Genomic DNA, 23,088 nt, shown 5'->3' on the forward strand with positions numbered 1-23,088 from the left:
TTGTGAAGAATGGGAATTCTAGAACACTTAATAATACTCCTTTGAAGATACGATACTGGTATTCAAATATCAGCAGGGTCACCCATGGCAGACAGGTTTCAGCTGAGCTTCCAGACTAAGACAGACTAGGAAGAAGGACTCAGCAGTCTACTTCTGAAAAGAATTAGCCAGTGAAAACCTTAGGAATAGCAGGAAAATATTGTCTGATATAGTGCTGGAAGATGAGCCCCTCAGGTTGGAAGGCACTCGAAAGACGACTAGGGGAAAGCTGCCTCCTCAAAGTAGAGTCGACCTTAATGGCGACCATAAAGCTTTCGGAACCTTCAGTTGCTGATATGGCATGACTCAAAATGAGAAGAAACAGCGGCAAACATCCATTAATAATATGAACATGGAATGAATGAAATGTGAATCTAGGAAAACTGGAAATTGACCAAAATGAAATGGAATGCATAAATATCCTAGGTATTAGTGAGCTGAAATGGACTGGTATTGGCCATTTTGAATCAGGCAATCATATAGTCTACTGTGCCAGAGATGACAACTTGAAGAGGAACAACATCGCATTCATCGTCAAAAAGAACATTTCCAGATCCATCCTGAAGCACAGCGCTGTCAGTGATAGGGTAATATCCATATGCCTACAAGGAAGACCAGTTAATACGACTATTATTCAAATTTACACACCAAACACTAAGGCCAAAAATGAAGAAATTGAACATTTTTACCAACTTCTGCAGTCTGAAATTGATCAAACATGCAATCAGAATGCATTCATAATTACAGGTGACTGGAATGCAAAATTTGGAAACAAGAAGGATTGGTAGTTGGGAAACGTGGCCTTGGTGATAGAAACAATGCCAGAAATTGCATGATTGAATTTTGCAAGACCAAAGACTTCTTCATTAAAAAAACCTTTTCTCACCAACATAAACGGTGACTATATGCGTGGACCTCGCCAGATGGAATACACAGGAATCCAGTGGATTATGTCTATGGCAAGAGGCAATGGAGAAGCTCAATATCATCAGTCAGAACAAGGCCAGGGGCTGACTGTGGAACAGACCATGAATTGCTCATATGCAAGTCCAACTTGAAACCAAAGAAAATTAGAACAAGTCCATGAGAGCCAAAGTATGACCTTGAGTATATTCCACCTGAATTTAGAGACCATCTCAAGAATAAATTTGACCAGTTGAACACTTACGACCAAAGACCAAATAAGTTATGAAATGACATCAAGAACATCATGCATGAGGAAAGCAAGAGGTCATTAAAAAGACAGAAGAGAAAGAAAAGACCAAAATGTATGTCAGAAGAGACTCTGAAACTTGCTCTTGAATATTGAGTAGCTAAAGCAAAAGGAAGAAATACTGAAGTAAAAGAGCTGAACAGAAGATTTCAAAGGGCAGCTGGAGAAGACAAAGTAAAGTATTATAATAACATGTGCAAAGACCTGGAGATAGAAAACCAAAAGGGAAGAACACGCTCAGCTTTTCTCAAGCTGAAGGAACCGAAGAAAAAGTTCAGGTCTCAAGTTGCAATATTGAAGAATTCTATGGGGAAAATATTAAAAGATCGAGGAAGTATCAAAAGAAGATGGAAGGAATACACAGAGTCACTGTACCAAAAAGAATTGGTTGATGTTCAACCATTTCAGGAAGTAGCATATGATCAGGAACCAATGGTAATAAAGGAAGAAGTCCAAACTGCACTGAAAAAAAAAAAAAATTTAGGCATTGGCAAAAAACAAGACTCCAGGAATTGATGGAATACCAATTGAGATGTTTCAACAAATGGATGCAGTCCTGGAAGTGCTCGCTCATCTATGCCAAGAAATTTGGAAGACAGCTACCTGGCCAACCGACTGGAAGAGATTCATACTTATGCCTATTCCCAAGAAAGGTGATCTTACCAAATGTGGAAATTACTGAACAATATCATTAATACCACACACAAGAAAAATTTTGCTCAAGATCATTCAAAAGTGGCTGCAGCAGTATATCAACAGGGAACTGCCAGAAATTCAAGCTAGATTCAGAAGAGGACGTGCAATGAAGGATACGGTTGCTGATGTTGGATGGATCCTGGCAGAAAGCAGAGAACACAAGAAAGATGTTTACCTGTGTTTTATTGACTATGCCAAGTTATTTAACTGTGTGGATCATAACAAATTATGGATAACATTGCAAAGAATGGAAATTCCAGAAAATTATGCTCATGAGGAACCTGCACATAGATCAAGAGGCAGTTGTTTGAACAGAACAAGGGAATACTTCATGGTTTAAAGTCAGGAAAGGTGTGCGTCAGGTTGTATCATTTCACCATACCTATTCAGTCTGTATGCTGAGCAAGTAATCTAAGAAGCTGGGCTATATAAATAAGAACAGGCATAAGGATTGGAGGAAGACTCATTAACAACCTGCTTTGCTTGCTGAAAGTAAAGACGACTTAAAGTACTTACTGTTGAAGATAGAAGACCACAGCCTTCAGTATGGATTACACCTTAACATAAAGACAACAAAAATCCTCACACTGGACCAATGAGCAACATCATGATAAACAGAGAAAAGATTGAAGTTGTCAGGGATTTCATTTTACTTTGATCCACAATCAACACCCAAGGAAGCTGCAGCCAAGAAATCAAATGACGCATTGCTTTGGACAAATCTGCTGCAAAAGACCTCTTTTAAAGTATTGAAAAGCCGAGATGCCATCCTGAAAACTAAGGTGCACCTGACTCAAACCATGGTGTTTTCAATCGCCTCATATGCGGGTGAAAGCTGGATAACGCATAAGACCGAAGATTTGACACCTTTGAACTGTGGTGTTGGCGAAGGATATTGACTATACCGTGGACTGCCAAAAGAACAAACAAATCTGTTGTAGAAGAGGTACAACCAGAGTGTTCCTTAGAAGTGAAGATGTTGAGACTAGTCTCACGTACTTTGGATACGTAATCAGGAGAGATCAGTCCCTGGACAAGGACATCACGCTTGGTAAAGTAGAGGGTCAGTAAAAAAGAGAAAGACCCTAAAGGAAATGGATTGACGCAGTGCTGCAACAATGGGGTCAAGCATAACAATGATTGTGAGGATGGTGCAGGACCGGGCAGTGTTTCGTTCTGTTGTACGTAGGGTGGCTATGATTTGGAACTGACTGGACAGCACCTAACAGCATAGTGCTGGAAGATGAGCCCTCTAGGTTGGAAGGCACTCAAAATATACAGTGGCTGCATGAATGGACTCAAACACACCAACAATTGTGTAGATGGTGCAGGATTGGGCAGAGTTTCATTCTGTTGTGCATGGAGTCACCATGAAGCAGAAGCAACTTGACAGCAGCTAACAACAACAGTGATATTGCTGTCTATGGAATTCATTTACGGTGTTAAGCCCTAGGCATTGCAGTGTTACTAAGCAGTCAGAATTAACTACTGCAAGGATTTCAGGTGGACCTATCAACACACCAACCATGAAACACCATTTGAGCAATGCTGTACCTAGTGAGAATGCCAAAGAGGACCTCCAGCAATCAGAAACTGTGATACCACGGGCCTTCTATGCATAGCCCTGAGGTCCTGCAAACCCGCCACATCTCCTTGATGCCATCCCAGAAAAAAAAAAACCCACCACACCCCCTTGATGCCATCACCCACAGGACCTGCAAACCCCACAGCATCCTATAAAAAGAGCAATTCATAAAGAAGTACATGAGTATCCACCACAGCAGGACCATTGAGTCATTGACACCTTCCTTCAACAAACATGCACTGTGTACCTACTGTGTCCCCAGTAGGGAGCTAAGTGCTGGGGACAGCAGATGGCTGGAACACAAAGATTGGACACAGACATGCACACACCCAATTTAGGGAACTAGAGCATGCCTCCTAATAGAAATAAGCAGGGAAGGTTCTGAGAGCACAGAGTGGGGAGCCCCTAGTCCATGCTGTCCCCAGTCCTACTGGCTTTCTTCAGTTTTCAGACTGACCAAGCTCCTCCCTTTCACTTCCTCAGGGTCTGAAATGTTCTTCCCTGACCCTAGGGATGGCTCCTTCTTATCCTTCAAGGGTCAGATTATGAATCACCTCCTCAGAGAGGCCTCTGCTGACCTCCTTGTCTAAGAGTTCCTCTCTTGTTCTCCATCTTAGCATCTGGTTATTTCACATTAAAAACAAAAACGAACAGTTGCCATCAAATCCACCCCGACTCAGGGCAACCCTCGTATGTAGGAATAGAACTGTGCTCCACAGTGTCTTCAACGGCTGATTTTTCAGAAGCAGATTGCCAGGTGCCTCTGGGTGGACTCCAACATCTACCCTTCCTGTTAGCAGCAAACATATTAACTGTTTGTACCACACAAGGATTCCATTCTTCATATCACCTATCGCTTTTTTTAATTCTTTGTATTTGTTTGTTTACTTATTTTTGTCTCCCTTGCCGAACTCTAAGCTCCTAGAAGGTGGGCACTGGATCTGCCCTTTTCACCATGGTTTCCTCAGTGCCCCAGCAAGGGCCTGTGACCTCATTCCAAAGGTTTTCTGAATGAATAGATGTCCTGTGAAGGCCAGGAAGACTCATGGGGAGACATCCTGAAGGAAGAGCAGGACTCCCTAGCCGTGCCTCATGGGGAGAGGGCTGCTTAGGAAGACAGCAAGTGCAAAGCCATGGCAGTAAGACCCAGGAGGGTGACCTTGGAGATGCCCAATGCGGAATGAGGGATTTTTTTCCCTCCTAATGCCTATGTGGAGCCCTGGTGGCATAGTGGTTAAGAGCTCAGCTGCTAACCAAAAGGTCTGCAGTTCAAATCTACCAGCCATTCCTTGGGAACCCTATGGGGCAGTTCTACTTTGTCCTATAGGGTCACTATGAGTTGGAATCTACTCAACAACAATGGGTTTTTTGGTTTAATGCCTATGGATCTAAACCGTGCAAGTGTCTGCCCATCTGTCTTTCTTCTTTGGGAAAATATTGAGTCAGTGAGTGAACAAAACTACTCAGTCTAAAATAAAACAAGGTTAATAAAAACAAGGAAACGATGCAAACTACAGCTCATCAGATGCGTAAGTGAGGGAAAAAAACTCACAGCTGGTGAAATTGCACATGAAAATGAATCATGATTTGTCCCCAGCCTGTCCTACTAAAAAGCATACACTATGTTCGTCTTGGTATAATTCCTAAAAGAACCGGCAGACAGTCATTACGACATTAGTCTAACTTATACTCACTAATAGGCCCGTGGAAACCCTGGTGGCATAGTGGCTAAGAGCTACAGCTTCTAACCAAAAAGGTCAGCAGTTCAAATCCACCAGGTGCTCCTTGGAAACTGTACGGGGTAGTTCTCCTCTGTCCTGTAGGGTCGCTATGAGTCGGAGCAACGGTTTTGTAACGGGTTTGGTTTGTTTGTGGTTTAATAGGTCCATTGTGTCATTCTCACCACAGATAAGATCAATTCCAGATAAAACAGCTCTGAAAGGCCAGGAGGTCTGGTTAGTGGTGCACCCATCTGCTCTCTCAACGGCCCAGGTATCAAATGCCTTCTGCCCATCTCATCCTGACTTCATTCGTAAGGTTGGGGGTGTTGCTATTTGAGGCTGCACATAGGATGCCCTCTGAATCGCAGCACACCATAGCAACTTATTTTATGGCATTTTCCAGCTCCCATCCACATGCAGATGCCAGATCTGTTCCTCCGTGTGAAACATTTACATAGGAAGTGTTCTCTGGGGCATCTCGTTTGGAGCGAAGAAATTAACCAGCGCTAAATGACAAGGATGCCACGTCACATTGAATTAATTCCAGACATGCTCATCACAGTGCTGGTGCCATAGCACATACACCAAAAGGCATTAACGACGGTTAGACACCCTCCTTGCTGAGTGGTATTAGAGAGACGATAATTACTTGGGGTTTACGCCTCCCCAAACGAAGCAGATGAGCACATCCTTCCTAACAGAAAGAGCCCCCATCTGAGCATTAGCTCTACCCTGGATTTTTGGTGGATGCCGGCTGTCATTAACCATCCTAAAGGAAGCATCGCACAGAGCTGCAGCTGGAGACTATGGTAGGATCTAGTTAGAACTAAGTTTATGATGGAGTCGTTCAGGGAAGCCACAACGTTATATCCCACAGATTGACCATCATTACAATGAAGAGTTTTTGTCTAAGCAATGTTTTTCTTCCCCTTGCCAATCTCATCTTCGAAATCTATTTTAAAAATTTGATTTTTCCTCATATCATAATACTTTATTTTTAAAGTTACTGATGCTGCTCCAAAGGGAAATTAAAGTTTTGAATCAAATGCAAACTTCTTAGTCTTCAGCTATTTCAATAACACCCTTTCCTTGTGGTTTTGAAGTAGTGTCTGTCTCATTTCTCCTGAGGCTATTGACAGCGTGAAATGCTGGAAAAGCTCTTGGGGACAGTCACTCAACATGCTCCTTGAATTTCCAGGAGAAGGTTTTGTTTTGTTTCCTGTTGGTTTGATATACTTTTAGCAAAACAACTCCCTGAACCAAACAGCTCAGATCTGAAGAATGTCTTGTCTTCTATTAAGAAGACACTTAGTGGACATCCAGGCCCCGCTCTATTGTCACACAGGTTATGAAGAAAGTCGGCTGTGCCTCATGATGGTGTAATGCAAACAGCCTCCCCCCGCCCCCCACCACCACCCCGAGTCATTGGAAAGCCCAGGAAACATCTTGGAGCCCGAACTACCCCCTTCAGGAAACTTTATTTTGCAAAGTCCAGTGATGTGCAGGCATTTAAATATACAACAAGGAGTCCTGGTGGTGCCATGGTTAAGAGCTCAGCTGCTAACTGAAAGGTTGGCGGTTCAAACCCACCCAGCAGCTCTGGGGGAGAAAGATCTGGCAATCTGCTCCCATAAAGATTCCCATTGCTATCAAGTCTATTCCTACGCCTAGCAACCCTGTAGGACAGAATAGAACCACCCCATAGGGTTACAGAAGCAGACTGCCACATCTTTCTCCTGCAGAGTGGCTGGTGGGCTCGAAACCTCTCACTTAGCAGTCGAATGCTTAACCTCTGTGCCACCAGGGCTCCTTCTCTAAAGATTTCAGCCTAGAAAACCTTATGGGGCCATTCTAGTCCATCGCATGGGGTTGTTACGAATTAAAAGTCGACTCGGTGGCACCTTACAACAACAACCAATATACAACAGATAATGTCAAAAAATGTCATCGGTTCCTCCTCTTTCACTCTCCCTGGCAATGTACCTCAGTAAATGGATGGTAGACTTTTCTTTCTATTATTAAAATGACTGTATAAAACGAGAGTAAATAATTCTAAAACCTGGCCTATAAAAATGAAATGGACTGGGTCGCCCATAAACTGGAGCCTCAGGCTAATGTGCTTTGTTCATTCTAAGGTGTAAGTGCAGGGCTCAGTCTGCCCCATGTCTTGTGGTGGAGTGGCCTTCTCCACGGGGAGGATCAGGGATGTCCCAGCCAGTGGCTCTCCTGGGCTTGTTTTCTTCCATCCTGGGCTCCTGGTGCTCAAGTGCAAAGAAGGGGAGTGCAAGAGAGCGTCTACCAGCTGCCTTTCCACCTCCAGCTGGGCCTTCCACTTCGTATTATTTCTGAAAAGGCAATGCATGCACAAGGTGGGGAAAACTCTCAGATGACACAGAGAAAGCCTTATAATTAAAAAAAAAAAAAAAAAAATCGCTCTCTTCCAGCCTCTGGAAAGATCACTGGATCAACATGTCTTGCACATCCTTCCAGTAAAATATTCATGCATGTGACTGCATATATTTGCATATCGTTTTAAGAAACTCTGTTGGGGTTAAGTGATATATACTGTTCTTGGTGTTTTGCCTTTCTATATGTTGAAGATTGTTTCATATCACATACATCTCTGTTTGTTTTCTAAGTACATTTTTTCCTGAAGTATCACATACATAGAGAAAAGTACCAAAATTATTGGTATAGAGACTGATGAATTTTCAAAGTAAACGCATTTATGTAATCACTACCTCTATAAAGAACTAAACTGTTACTTAACACCTCAAAAGGCTCCCTCATACCCTATCCCGGTCATTATTATTCTAGTCATTACTATCCCCGCTGTTGTAGCTAGTTGTTGTCAAGTTGGCCTCCAGCTCATACCAACTCTTGTTGTTGTTAGGTGCCACCTAGCCAGTTCTGACTCATAGTGATGCCATGCGCAACAAAATGAAACACTGTCTGGTCCTGTGCCACCCTCACAATCATTGTTATGCTTGAGTCCACTGTTGCAGTCACTGTGTCAACCCATCTCATTGAGGGTCTTTCTCTTTTTCCCTGACCCTTTACTTTACCAAGAATGATGTCCTTCTCCAGGGACTGGTCCCTCCTGATAACATGTTCAAAGTATGTGAGATGAAGGCTCGCCATCCTTGCTTCTAAAGAGCATTCTAGTTGTACTTCCTCCAAGACAGATTTGTTCGTTCTTCTGGCAGTCCATGATATATTCAAGATTCTTTGCCCATACCATAACTCAAAAGGTATCAATTCTTCTTCAGTCTTTCTTATTCATTGTCCAGCTTTCACATGCAAATGAGGTGATTGCAAATACCATGGCTTGAGCAGGTGCACCTTAGTCCCCAAAGTGACATCTTTGCTTTTTAACACTTTAAAGATCCCATGCACAATTAAACAAAATGCTGCCTGGTTCTGCTCCATCCCCATGATCAGTCCACACGGTTTTCACTGACTGATTTTCCTAAGTAGGACTTCCTAGTCTGTTTTAGCCTGGAAGATCTGCTAAAACCTGTTCAGCATTATAGCACCACACAAGCCCCCGCTGACAGATGGGTGGTGGCTGCACACGCGGTGCGTTTTCTGGGTCTTTTGCATGGAAGGAAGAATTCTACCACTGATCCACCACTTCCCTTGGTCATTACTTACCCCAACAAAGGAACCACTATATAACTTTCATCACTATCATTTAATTTTGCCTGCTTTTGAACTTCAGACACCTGGAATTATAGAGTTTGTACCATTACATTCTCCTTTGTGTCTGGCTTCTTTTACTCAACAGTATGTTTGTGAGATTTATCCATGTTGAATGGAGCCTTTTTTTTCCATTCCTTTGAAGTACACTATTCCAATAGTGGAGCCCTCGTGGCACAGTGGTTAAGTATTCGGGTGCTAACCAAAAGTGGGCAATTCAAATCCACCAGTCTCTTCTTGGAAACCCTATTGGGCAGTTCTACTCTGTCCTAGAGTATTGCTATAGGTTAGAATTAACTCAACAGCAATGGGTTTATTCCAATAGTATGACTATTACCCAATTGATTGATCCAATCTACTCTTGTTGGATATTTGTATTGTTTCCAGTTTGGGTTATTATGAATAGAGATTCTAGGAATATTCTATTATGTCTTTTGGGGATTACATGCATGCATGTCTGTGGAGTATACGCCCAGAAGCAGACCTGCTGTGCTATATGTCATGCATTTGTCCAGCCTTAGTGTTGTTATTGTTAGTTGCTGTCAAGTCAGTCCCAACTCACGGCAACCTAATGTACAACAGAATGAAACATTGCCTCGTCCTGTGCCACCTTCATGATCACCGATAAGTCTGAGTCCATTATTGCAGCAATTGTGTTAATCCATCTAATTGTCCCTCATTTTTGTTGGCCCTCTCCTTTACCAACCACGATGTCATCTTCTAGTGACATGTCCAAAGTAAGCTAGGTGAAGTCTCACCATTCTCACTTAGAAGGAACATTCTGGTTGTATTTCTTCTAAGCCTGATTTGTCTGTTCTTTTGGCAGTCCACAGTACATTCAATATTCTTCCCCAGCACCAGTTTGAATGCTTCCATTCTTCTGTCTTCCTTTTTCCTTATCTAACTTTCACATGCATATGAGGTAATTGAAAAGACCCCAGCTTCAGAAGAGTCCAATCAACAGTTTCCCAAAGTGGTTGTACCAGTTTATACTTTCACCAACAGTACAGTTATCCCAGAATAAATATCCCAATCCATTGTAGTAAAAAAAAAAAAAAAATGTAGTAATAGATGAGCATAATTAAGTTATCCATTCTCCTACTGAAAAACACTCAGGTGTTTCCAGTTTTTTTATTATTATTATTATTATTTTTGCTATAATGAGCATTCTTGCACATAAAAGTTAGCAAATTTTTGTAAGCATAACCAGAGAGCCAACTCCTAGCACAGCAATTCCTGGGTCAACATTGCACATGCATAAACATGTTGACAGAGTCAAAAGGACTAATGGACCACAACTACCACAGCCCCAACCAGACTGAGTCTAGCACAACTAGATGGTGCCCGGCTACCACCACCGACTGCTCTGACAAGGATCACAATAGAGGATCCCCAATAGAACTGGAGAAAAATGTGGAAAACTCTAACTCACAAGAAAAAAACAAAAAGACCAGACTTACTGGTCTGACAGAGGCTGTAGAAACTCCAAGAGTGTGGCCCCAGGATACCCTTTAGTACTGAAGTAACTCCTGAGGTTGACCCTTCAGCCAAAGATTAGACAAGCCCATAAAACTAAACAAGACTAAATAGGCACACCAGCCCAGGGGCAAGGACAAGAAGACAGGAGGGGACAGGAAAGTCGGTAATGGGGAAACCAAGGTGGAGAAGGGGAGAGTGTTGACATGTCATGGGGTTGGCAACCTATGTCACAAAACAATATGTGTATTGTTTAATGAGAAACTAATTTGTTCTGTAAACCTTCATCTAAAGTACAATTAAAACAAACAAACATGTTGACAGAAATTGCAAATTACCCTCCTAAGAAGCTGCAAACATTTCCGCTCCCACCAACAATACTGAGAGTTGACTATCACACACCGCATCCCTTCCCCATCCCAGCAACACCTAACTTTATAATTTACTCTTTTCCAAGTTATGGGTGAAAAATGGCATGTCTTTGTTGATCCAATTTGCATTCTATAATTATGAGGTGAGGTTCTCACTTTCATTTTTAACCTGCCACTGCGGTCAGCAACAGGAGGAAGCAGCAGCTTAGATCCAAAGGTAGGATGAGAAGCTGCCTTCTCATCCGACTAGCAACCTCACCACTCAAACCAAATGGCACTCCTGACTCACTTGTAGTAGTCAGAGAGACAAACCCTCAAGCTCTGAAGCTCTCAGAAGAGTCTGGAGCATGTCATAACTTCGGCGGTGTCCATTATATGCTTCCTGGAGTACCCGTTGAGAGTCGAGGTTTCGCTGAAGCAGCATGGCTGTCTCATGCCTGGCTGCCCCCTGTTCCTGGGCCTTCTCCTGAAACAGGCTTCATGGGTCTGTTGAAGCACAGGGTGACCTCGGCTTCCCTGCCCATAGCAGCTTATTTGTGAGGCTTGCCTGGACTGGGTAGGGCCCTCACAGCCTCCTTTGACAGAGTTAAGTTTGAGGTTTGAATTCTCGTTGTGAGCAGATGCCACATCTCTGACTGGGTGCTAAGTGTGGGTCCTATTGCTAGCTGGTTTCAGGAAATATTGAAGACTGCCTAGGCCTGGGAATTCTTCTCTAACTAAGGCCTCATCTTTCCAACCCATTCCTCACCTTGCCACCTGAGTCATCTTCCTTAAAGTATGGGAACAGTCCTTCCACTCGCCATCTCAGAAACCTATCTCGGCTCTAGCCACCTGTAGAATCAAGTCTGGCCTGCTGAGCATGGCGTTCAAGGCTCTCCAGAGTCTGGCCCTTTCTGATTTCTGCTTCTTCTCTCACTTTCTCCCCATCCGCACGTCCTGCATCCTAGCAGCCCCCCACAATCTGCCCTTCTCCAAACATACCCTACACTTTGACATTTTATGTATAACCTCTGTTCAGCCTTTTCCTTCCCAGCCCTGTTGCAGCATCACTTCCCCAGCGGAGCCTTCCCTCTCCCTCCTGTGTAGGTCAGATCCCCAGTCACAGGCTTTCTGGTACCCCGTGCCTCTCCTCACTGGCACTTAGTTTCCACTTTCATGTTTCATCATGTGATGCTTGGATGAATGTTTCTCAGTTCCTACATTCTTGGTTCCGTAGGGCAGGCGCCGTGTTTCTTCCTCGTTGTTGTGTTCATGTCACCTAGATCAGTGCCTGGCACTTGACAGATACTCAGTAACATTTGTCAAATGAATGAATGAATGAAAAGAATGCCTTTGCACGTGCCTATGTGCACACTGGATTGAAGTTGTACGTTGCACACCAAAAGAGCAAGGAGAGTCCACTTGTTAAAGGGACTCGTTAATGGTCACCCAGCTTGTCATAAAACAATCTCAGTGGAACAACCCCTACGACTACAACGATAGTGAGGGAAAGAATTGCATGGACCTGTCCCCAGTCAGCACTGCTTGGAAATTCTCCTCAAGCAACTTAGATGAATCTGTTCAGTGGGGTTCTTTGCACTGATTTGTCCATTGGAACATGGGAGGATGGATGCCAAGAAATGGTTTCCATTTCAAGCATGACTAGTGTCCTTTCTGAGTAAATTAGCCAACAGGCTTGGCAGCTTCTCAAGGCACCTGGTTGAAGATCAAAAAATGATGTCAACAAAACATAAAAGAGCTCCTTTTCCCTTATTCAATATGCCAGATGGGCATGGAGCTATTCAACTAACACCTAACTCAAGTTAACTCAGGCAGAAGTAAAAAGGATGGGTGTGGCAGCAACAACCACAAGAAGGATGCTGAGAGTGATCATTATCGTTTATGGAGCCCTGGTGGCACAGTGGTTAAGAGGTCAACTGCCAACCAAAAGTTCAGTAGTTGGAATCCACCAACTGCTCCTTGGAAACCCTGTGGGGCAATTCTGCTGCTGTCCTATAGGGTCGATATGATTCAGAATTGACTCAATGGCAATGTGTTAAGGTTAAGGTTTAAGGTCTACATGCCAGGCACAACCCAAAACACCATCTAGGGATTAGCTCACTTAATTCTCACAAACATCCTTCAGAGGTGGGCACCGTTATCACCTTCTGATGGACTCAGGAAAGAGTAGCTCAAAGAGGTTGAATGTCTCGGCCAAAGTCCGCAGAAAGTAAGCCATGTAGCCAAGAGCCTCCAACCTGGGTCTGTATGACTCCAACAGTGTGTGTGACTGTGGATTATAAATCACTTCCCTACCGCCCCCTCCTTCCCTGCTGTCTGGCCCAGTCAGCCTCCTCCTACAGCTAAACACAGGGAATAAACCCATATCCGAACACAGATTTGTGGCCAGAAATTTACATAATCCTCAAAACAGTCCTGTGGGGTCCAGTATTATTAACCAATTTTACAGATGAGGAAACTGAGACCTGAGGTTAATAATGTGTCTACAGCCACATAGTAAGTGCTCATTCTGGTATTTGAACCCAAGTCTCTGGCTTCAGAGCTCTTGTCTCCCATATAACAAGCCCCTCTTCTGCCTGTCCCCAGCATCACGCTCGCCCCTAGCAGAGGTCTCAGAAGATCTAAGTAACAGGCATTGGGAAACTCTGACCTGAGTCGACCCAGGACCTGCTGCCCATTTTTCTTTAAACCTAGCCTGGTTTCTTAGCATTTGTGCAGGTGCCAATTGCCACAGTTACTCAGTACTATTTCCAGAGATGCTGAAAACATTGAAATATTAAGTCAGAAATCACTTGGCAAAAGAAAGACACTGTATTTAAAGTATAGGTCTGATTTAAATGAATGTATACTCTATCGGTTCATTTGGAGGGACCAGGAACTCTAGCAGGACTCTCCCTCCAAATCTTTCATTTCCAGAGAAGGTTATTCCATGACTCAACCTGGCAAAGTCAGCTAAAATCACTCACTGCTGAAAGGCTGAAACCCCAGCTCTAGAAGTTCTAGAAAGAGGTCGGTTTTCATTGTAGACTTGCCCTCAGTCCCCAGATACTTCAATGCTCGAGGAAGCTTCAAAATGGCGGTTAAATTACATCAGCTGAGAAGGAAAGGAGCCAAAATACCACTGAGAAATTCCATCAGTGTTTCCCAGACAAAAGATCTCTTCCATCATGAGTTCAATTATTCTTTCATCAGTTCTGATTAAAATACAGCCGCTTTCACGCTGATTCACAGGAGACAGGATTCCAAAAAGGAAGCTCACTCTTTTTACAAGAAAATAAAAATAGAAAACATAGTTACGGGTTTGTTACCTAGAAATCATGACAGAATTTTAAATATGTGGCTTCTGGGCAAGGCACATCCAAATGTAAGGAGGCCTGGTGGCACAACCTAGCGGCTCTGCTACTAACTGAAAGGTTGGAGGTTCAAAGCCACCCAGCAGTGCCACGGGAGAAAGATCTGACTCCGATAAAGATTACAGCCTAGAAAATCCTAGGGGGCAGTTCTGCTTTGTCATATGAGGTTGCTATGAGTCAAGGTTGACTCAGTGTCACTTGACAACAATAACATCAAAATGGAAAATCCTTACACCTTCTGACACAGTAGCTCTCTGAGCACCATACCCCAAAATCATGCCCAGGGAGTCAAGGAGGGGACACCATTGCTGCACAGTTTATAATAGAATACAAACTCCATGAGGACAGGAATCCCGGCCTAGAACAGAGCCTGGCATTTAATAAATGCATAATAAATATTTATTGAATAATCAAATAACAAAAAGTAGAAGCAACCCAAATATCAATCAACAGGGACTGGTTAAATGAATCAAGGCATAGTAAGATGACAGAGAAGCCCTGGTGGCGCAGTAGTTAAGAGCTTGGCTGCTAACCAAAAGGCTGGCAGTTCGAATCCACCAGCCTTTCCTTCGAAACTCTGTGGGGCAGTTCTACTCTGTCCTATAGGGTCACTATGAGTTGGAATTGACCGGACTGCAACAGGTTTGAGATGATGGAATGGAGGTCAGTCATAGAACATATGCCAACATGTAGGGTGGCCATGGTATACTGCTGAGGGCCACGGTAATGCCTTGCATTATCCCATTTTTTGCCGAAATAATAAGAACAAAAGTCCTGGAAATGTGTGTGTGTGCATGTGTGCACACATATGCACACACATGTATTCACGGGCATGGGTAAGAATCTGGAAGAACACCCACCAAACTATCAGCATCGTATGTGTGTTGGACTAAGGGAGGAAGTTTGGGGAATGGAAGGCTCCTTTTTACTCTTCTGTCAGGTGTGAATTTTTAACAATCGATGTGCATTAATTTTGTAAGAAAAAAGAAAAGTAAATCAATGATAAAATTAAAAACATCGATTGCCTGTTGATTTATAAATTGCAATTCTGGCATAGAGGTTCCCAAGTTTCCAGCTCTCTGGGATGGTGACACTCACTGATGATGCTCGTCTCTCTGGGCCTCCGGAGGTTGCAGGTTTGAACACAGGTGTGCTTGGCTGCTGGCCACAGGACAAGAGTGACAAGGGGCAGGGATAATGATGGATCTTTACAAAACACAGGGCTGAGCCCTGGGCCGGTGGTTTTGCATGAAGCATCAGAAATCAAATTATCTGCCTGACATAATTGGAAAGATCATTTAGGTTACCTGTCACGGGAGCTGTACAATGAAACTCCGGGGTGAGCAGCGCGGCCACCAATTCCATAGTAAACACATTATATCCATTGGGTAGGGACTTACAATAATGAGCTAAAGTTCTTATTCACCTGGGAAGTCTTAGGCAGTAAAGTCACCTGGGCTCAGAAGGGTGTCAGAGCAGTCATTGGGGGCTCCACAGGGCACCCAATGTCTCTTGTTTTCTCTTCTCTTCTCTTTTTCATCTTCTCTAACCTCACAAGGGCCTTTCTTCCTTCTCCCCGGGCCCCAGAGGTTAACCTTGCTTTGCTTTTTTTCTAACTCTTACTTCTTGGGGTTCTTCTCCCCATCCCAAGCTTGGCTCTGAAAGAAAATCCAAGCTCCCTATTTCATATGGGCACAAGTGGTAGAACTCTTACTTCCCATGCAGGAGACCCTGGTCCAAGTCCCAGGCAATGCACCTCGTGCATAGCCACCACCCATCTATCAGGGGAGGCTTGGGTGTTGCTGTGATGCTGAACAGGCTTTAGGGGACCTTGTAGACTAAGATGGACCAGGAAGAAAGGCCTATTGATCTACTTCTGAAAATCTGCCAATGAAAACGTTACAAATCACAACGGTCTGATCTGAAATCAATCATGGTGATGCCTCAGGACTGGGCAGTGTTTCATTTCATTTTTCATGGGGCCACCATGAGGAGGGGGCCAACTTACAGCAGCTAACAACAACGATTTCATAGCTTTTTACAATAAGCACTTCAGGCCCCCTTTTCGTTTATTTGAAGAGGTTTATTGCTGGTTATGAGGAACAGGATTACAAAAATATGCACTTGGAGGAATTACAAAATTATTAAGCAATGATTCCAACTTAGTTCCTCAATGGAAACGGAAACAGTTTGTCAAAGGCCTCATCCATAGAAACTCCTGGGGTCGAGAGGATTGATACATGTGAGAAATTCCCGATAAATTTTTTCATGCACATTTTTTAAAATTTTCACATCTGATTAGTGAAATTGCTGAAAGATTTTCTAGACTTACCAAAAGAGAAAGCTAAAACTGGAGGCCTAGTGGCATAGTGAATAAGAGCTCAGCTGCTAACCAAAAGGTCAGCAGTTCGAATCCACCAGCCATTCCTTGGAAGCCTGATGGGGCAGCTCTACTCTGTCCTGTGGGGTCACTGTAAGTCAGAATCTACTCGATGGCACCTAACAATCAAGCAATAGTGACAGTCCAATTAATCACATTCCGATAACATAAAGAACTGAAAAAGAGCAGAAAATAGTCGGAAGCCACAAAGAAAAAAATGTACATTTTTACGCCTAAAATTAAGTTAAAATATTTTAGGAAAGAGTCCAGAAAATATTCTAATTAAATATTAATTGTGGAGTCCATTAGTGTATATTGGAGATATAGATCATTATCTTCTCCTTAGAAATGCATAATTCAGTCTTTAATATTTGGAAATTACAGAGAAAGGGAGACTACAAGATTCTTCTATTCTGTCATTACATAGAACTAAAACGTTAAAGACGTTAACACACAGGCAAGATGTTGTTGAATGGAAAATGCTATGGATGGCAGACAGAAAAAAATCAGTTGCCATTGAGTCAACTCCCATTCATGGCGACCCCAGTGTGTCAGTCAGAGTAGAATGCCAGGCCTTTCTTCCAAGGTGCCTCAGGGTGGACTCGAACCTCTAACCTTCCTGTTAGCAATTGAGGGTATTAACCATTTGCACTACCTAGATAAACCAAAAAAAAACCCAAACCTGTTGCCGCTGAGTGAATTCTGACTCATAGCAACCCTGTAGGACAGAGCAGAACTTCCCCGAAGGTTACCTGAGGAGCAGGTGGTGGATTCAAACTGCCAACATTATGGTTAGCAGCCAAGCTCTTAACCACTGAGCCAACAGGGCCCCACCTAGATAGAAGGGGAGCCTCAGATAAAAGCAGCCCAGCAGGGCCTCTAAGGATCCCAGTTGGAGCAGATGTCTAGGCCCTTCCTGCAAGCATCTGCTTCTCCCAACCCCAGGTAGAGACCAGAGTTGCCAGGAGGGGAAGCAGAGGGCTACATCCCCCAAACCAGCACTTGGGGCAGAGAATGCAGATGAGATGGGACCAGTTGGGGAACCATGATCTTTCTACCAGATGACCTCTGCAGAGTAGATTTGGGTAACAGGAGCACTCAGGACTCAGCAAGATCCCAGCCAGGCAAGGGGCACCACAGGCTTCCGAGGGCCTTCTTCCCTACCCTAACCACCACGTGTAAGGGAAGTTTCTTGGAGTCACAAGTGATAGACTAACTCTCTCTAGAGGGAAGATGTGAGGGGAGAGAAAGACGAAAGGAAATTCTTGGAAGGACATGTGGGCGTCTCATGGAGAAGAAAGGAGCCGGGAGAGTTATAAAGCCGACGAGCCAGAGGCCTTTCTTTCTAAATTTCTACCATTAACATGACTTGCCTCTCCATGTCCTACTTCTGTTTCTTCTTCTTTTTTTTTTTTTTCCAAAGAGAAGGAATCTGATTGGTCCAGCTTAAGTCCAGAGTCTGTTCTCGGTTTAACCAGCCATAGACCAAGATACAGACCTCAAGCTGCTAGAGCAAAATGCCGTGGGGAATTTACAGACGGAGGGGCAGACAGACACATTCTTCCCAAAGGTGTCTAGTTGGCTCCAACTCATGGCGACCCCATGTACAGTAAACCTGCAAAACCCAGACCCTGCGTAAGGTGGAAACCAGTCAGAGAAGGAAAACGCAAATATTTTCCCCTAAAATTAGTGATAGAAAAGTGAAGACTGCACCCCGTCAAAGACAGAAAACTTGTGAGACCCAGAAAAGCAAGGCAGTCCCATAGAGTTCCGACTGTCACAAGTTTCACTGTATAACAGAATAAAACGTTGCCCGGTCCTGTACTATCTTCACAATCATTGGTGTGTTCAAGTCCATTGTTTGGCCACTGTATGTTTTGAGCGCCTTCCAACCTAGGGGGCTCATCTTCCAGCACTATATTGGACAATATTCTCTTGTGATCAATAGGGTTTTCATTGGCTAGTTTTTGGAAGTAAACCATAAGGCCTTTCTTCCTAGTTTGTTGTAGCCTGGAAGCTCCACTGAAACCCATCCACCATGGCTGAACCTGCTGGTATTCAAAATACCAGTTGCATAGCAACATGCAAGCCACAATGGTAAGACAAACTGACAGACGGATGGTGACTAAAGGTGTCTACTAGGCCCTGACTGGTAGCATCAAATCAATAGCCCATCATCATGGAGCTAGGAGACCTGGGTGCTAGTCCCAGGCCCACCTCTGATTTTTGCTGGTTTTGAACATGTCTTATCCCCTGGCAGGGTCCCAGAGTGTTCATCTCTGGGGTAAGAGGGCTAGACACCATGTGCACCCAGGGTCACAGACCTCACAAATTGTTTCCTTTGCAAAAAAAAAAAGATAATTTATATATCACTATTTTAAGGGAAGAATTGACTCTGTGGAACACTGTCAGAGTTGAAACATGCATTACATAATCTGTCAGCAGTGTGATCGAGAAAACTATGGCGTGGGATTTTGTATAAGGCAAGGTATTTCCTTCAAATGACATAATTTTCTTCAAGTAATTGGAATCTTCTTCAGCCTTGTCACAGCAGTAGCAAGAATGTATTGATGATGTGAATTACCAAAATTACATTGGGTTCTCAATTTCATAAAACAATTTAGGAAAATTTAGGTTAAGGACATACCCCTCACTCTGAAGATTCTAAATTTAAAAACACCCAAGGATGAAAGGGGAAAGAATTAAGTGTGTTTGAAACATTGAAAAAAATGTGTGTGATATCATTTAAGGAAAAAAAAAAGGAAGCTGAAGCTATGAAATGGCATTGTTCTGTCCAAATACACAGAGGAAAATTAATATTTTACAAGACTGGATAAATCCCACCAAATTGCTAATGGTACCAGACAGAACATTCTTTATGTTTTTGAGTCATGTTAAGCGTTTATCTCACAGAAACTGCTATGCATGGCCAGTGAGTTGATAAGGAAACACTATTTCCCTCCTAGAAACGATTGGACAAAAAAACCTTGGATGCCCAGAATCCATTTATGTTAATGATGCATTTTCCCTTTGCCGGCTTGTCAAGTTCAACTGGAAAGAAAAGATTGATTCCCATAAAGTACCCCTCCCAGGAGACCCCTCAGCCTTTACACTGGTTCGTCCAACGCTCACCTGCACAACCGCCATCTGACTTGATAAATGAATGGGCTTTGGGCAGCTCCTTTTTCAACACCATTTGTACTTGCAGGGCAGTGGTAGGTCAGTGGTGGAACTCTCCCCTTCCATGTTCATGCTACAGGTGTTCCTTGGCTTACGGCTGTAGTGTCACGTGGTACCCTTCCTCTGTTAGTCTCTGTGTTTGTTCTCCTTTTTTGTAAGGACGCCTCTTAGATGGGATTTGGACTCTGGTGTGACCTGATGTTAACTGATAACATCATTAAAAACTCTATTTCCAAACAAGGTCACCTACATACCTTCGTGAGGGGACAAAATTCAACCCATAACACCTACTTTGAAGAGTCACCAGGGCATCCTCAATATGCTCACAATAGTTCTTGCCCTCTCTTCTGTCTTGCCACTTGCAGGCCAGGGTCCACAGTGCTGACACTAACGTCAGAGTTGAGGGGGTAGTCTCTTGTTTTCCCAACGCTACCATCCCTCTTGGGCCAATGTGGGGCTGTTCTGCAGCCATGCTGTGCCCCACGCATAGGTGGGGGTATCTTCTCATCCTCACACTCTCTCATGCTCCCACATACGTGCCCAAAGCCACGGCATGAGTGTCCCTCATGGCCTCAGTCTCTCCCATGGCCTCTCTCTCCATAGGGCTTGAGTACAGTCCATGGGCTTGGGTCAGGACCACCTGTGTCTGAGACTTACCCCACCCCAACCTTTTCTCCATGCAAAACCTCCTCCCTCAGATAAACACATTTGGGCAAATGGCCTACTGGGAGTTGTCTTTTTGGGAAGGTGAATTATTGAGGAATAACTTGGGGCTCTAAGCTTGATAGAAAGGAGTGAGAGACTCCACCAGCCCTTCCTCAGTCCAGGTCAGTCAAGCCTTGGTCCCAAGCGATTCTCATTCGGTAAATTTGGGTACAGGGCCAGGAATGGATAATGATTAAAACATCTCAGATGATGATAATGAGCTGAGGCCAAGGACCAGGGGTCTGGGCGCTCCATACTGCCAGAAGGAAGTCAACGTATTTTATCCCCTCAAAACCAAACCTGCTACCGTTGAGTTGATTCCAACTCATAGCAGCCCTATAGGATAGGGTAGGACTGCCTTATAGGGTTTCCAAGGAGCGGCTGATGGATTCGAACTGCCGACTTTCAAGCCCTCTGGAAATGTGCTCGGACCCAGCAGAGTTTGGGTCCCAATACTCCAACCTTGTGCTGTTTTTGAACCAGGCACAGGAGGGAGGAACTTGCAATCATCCCACAGTGCTTGCCCGGGCATCTGTATTGCTATAAAAAATTAGTTGCCATTGAGTTGACTCCCGCTCATGGTGACCCCATGTGTGTCAGAGTAGAATTGTACTCCGTAGGGTTTTTAATGGTTGATATTTCAGAAGCAAGATCACCAAGCCTCTCTCGAGGCATCTCTGGGTGGACTTGAACCGCCAACCTTTTGGTTCGCAGCTGAACATGTTAACTGTTTGCACCACCAAGGGACTCCTCCTGCACTGCTTTACCCACGTTAAATTTATAATGGGAAACTGGAAAAGCAGGCTCACCTCGACAGCCCTCAGCTGTGGGAAACAACTAACTAGACCAACAGGAGAAAGAAGAAACTAAACTGAGAACCAGCAGGCTATTAGAGCTTCAGTGCGCCCTCAGGCTAAATCCTCTCAGTGCTGCACAGACTCTAGTCAGTAACGCATCTGTCTTCCCACTGCTCTCTCCACCATCCTCCCTACACAGCTCCCGTAGGCTCGGTTGTCCTTTTTCCTTGTAGCGTCCATCCATCTCAAGAAGGGCACGATGGAGATTCCGTGGCATAGTCTATTAGGAACCCCAAGCAAATATTCATTAACATTTACGTTTCATAGATGCCTCGCTGTCTACAAAATAGAAGAGGAAAAAATAGCCTCATCTGGCTGTTCTCGACGCTTACATTTTTAAATAATATTTTACAGGAAATGGTATTAAAAAAAAAAAATAGTACCCAGAAATCAATGATTTTTAAATCTGATAATCTCATTAGTCAAATGTTTAAAAATATACCATCAAAGCATTGTCTTGCTCTAAGTGGTTCCAAGAGCCATTAGAAGCAGATCTTGTTCTTTTAACCTTCCTGTAAGAATACATCTATTACTGCTCAAATCTACATTAATATCGTAATGGCTCCACACCGCCAGCTAATGTGATGTATTACGAGGTATGAAGAACTGAGTCATTTTCAGATTACAGGACTCAAATCTATTTTTAATGGGCACCTAAACTTTTATAGCCAAAATGCTCCTTAGAGGTGAGGATAATGAGAGTTTGCCTGGCTTACTTTGGACATGTTGTTAGGAGGGATCAGTCCCTGGAGAAGAACATCATGCTTAGTAGAGTAGAGGGTCGGTAGAGGAAGACCCTTAACAAGATGGATTGACACACTAGCTGCAACAATGGGCTCAAACATAACAACAATTGTGAGAATGGCACAGGACTGAGCAGCGTTTTGTGTGAAGTCACTATGAGTCAGAACAGACTTGGTGGCACCTAATGACAACAACAAATTTGTATTTATAGACTATTACTTCTCAATAAATCAGAGAAATGATCCAGTTTTTAAATATGTTTGAAAACCCCTAATAGCTCCAAAAACCTCAATAAATCTGATTGTACAAATTAATATGTAATGATTCATTTGACTTACCCATGAAAATATGTTTTAATGCCTATGAGCAAAAAATACATCTCTGTATATCACCTTTGAGTTCATTTGTCAAGAAGAGAAAAGAAAAAAAAAAGTTTGTGCAATATTACTGAGAAATCTGCTGATGTAAGTCCATTTCTCACAAATGAGATATTTTACACCAAAAAAGGAGATAATGCTTTAATATCAGTTTGAAATATTTAGATTATTAAATCTAATATCAGGTGGGATTGTCTTGAATTAGTTATATAGCATAATAACATCAGTTGTCTTTTCAGTGTTTTTGTCACTCTCTGTTTTTTTCCTCCAGAATTTTTCCAACTCTCTGTGGTCACACAACTAGCCTCAGCTATAAGATTTGGGGGCTCCCTTAATTCTGTACCCAAAATGGTCTAGATTGCTTTCCTTTTCTTTTTTCCATGCAAAACCAAAATTTATTCTGCTGGTTGAAAAGCTAGAAATTGCTCTGGAGAGTCCACTCATTCATTGGCTGCAAATAGGCTTTTTGGTAGCATAGACACCTACCCACTTTCTGAGCTTGTTCCTCCTCAGCCCATGACATGGGAAGGCAAGCCCTCATCACCCCAACCTCACACCAGGAGAGGAACCTCAGCTCGTGTCTGGATAGTTTCCACTGACTCCTCCAGATCTAATCTCCACCCTCTTCCACCCTGCACCATGTCCTGGGAGGCCCCTCAATGGACTGCATTAACTGGACTTCCACTGGGTTT

The sequence above is a fragment of the Loxodonta africana genome, chromosome 16 (genome assembly GCF_030014295.1).
Source record: "Loxodonta africana isolate mLoxAfr1 chromosome 16, mLoxAfr1.hap2, whole genome shotgun sequence".
Lineage (NCBI taxonomy): Eukaryota > Metazoa > Chordata > Mammalia > Proboscidea > Elephantidae > Loxodonta > Loxodonta africana.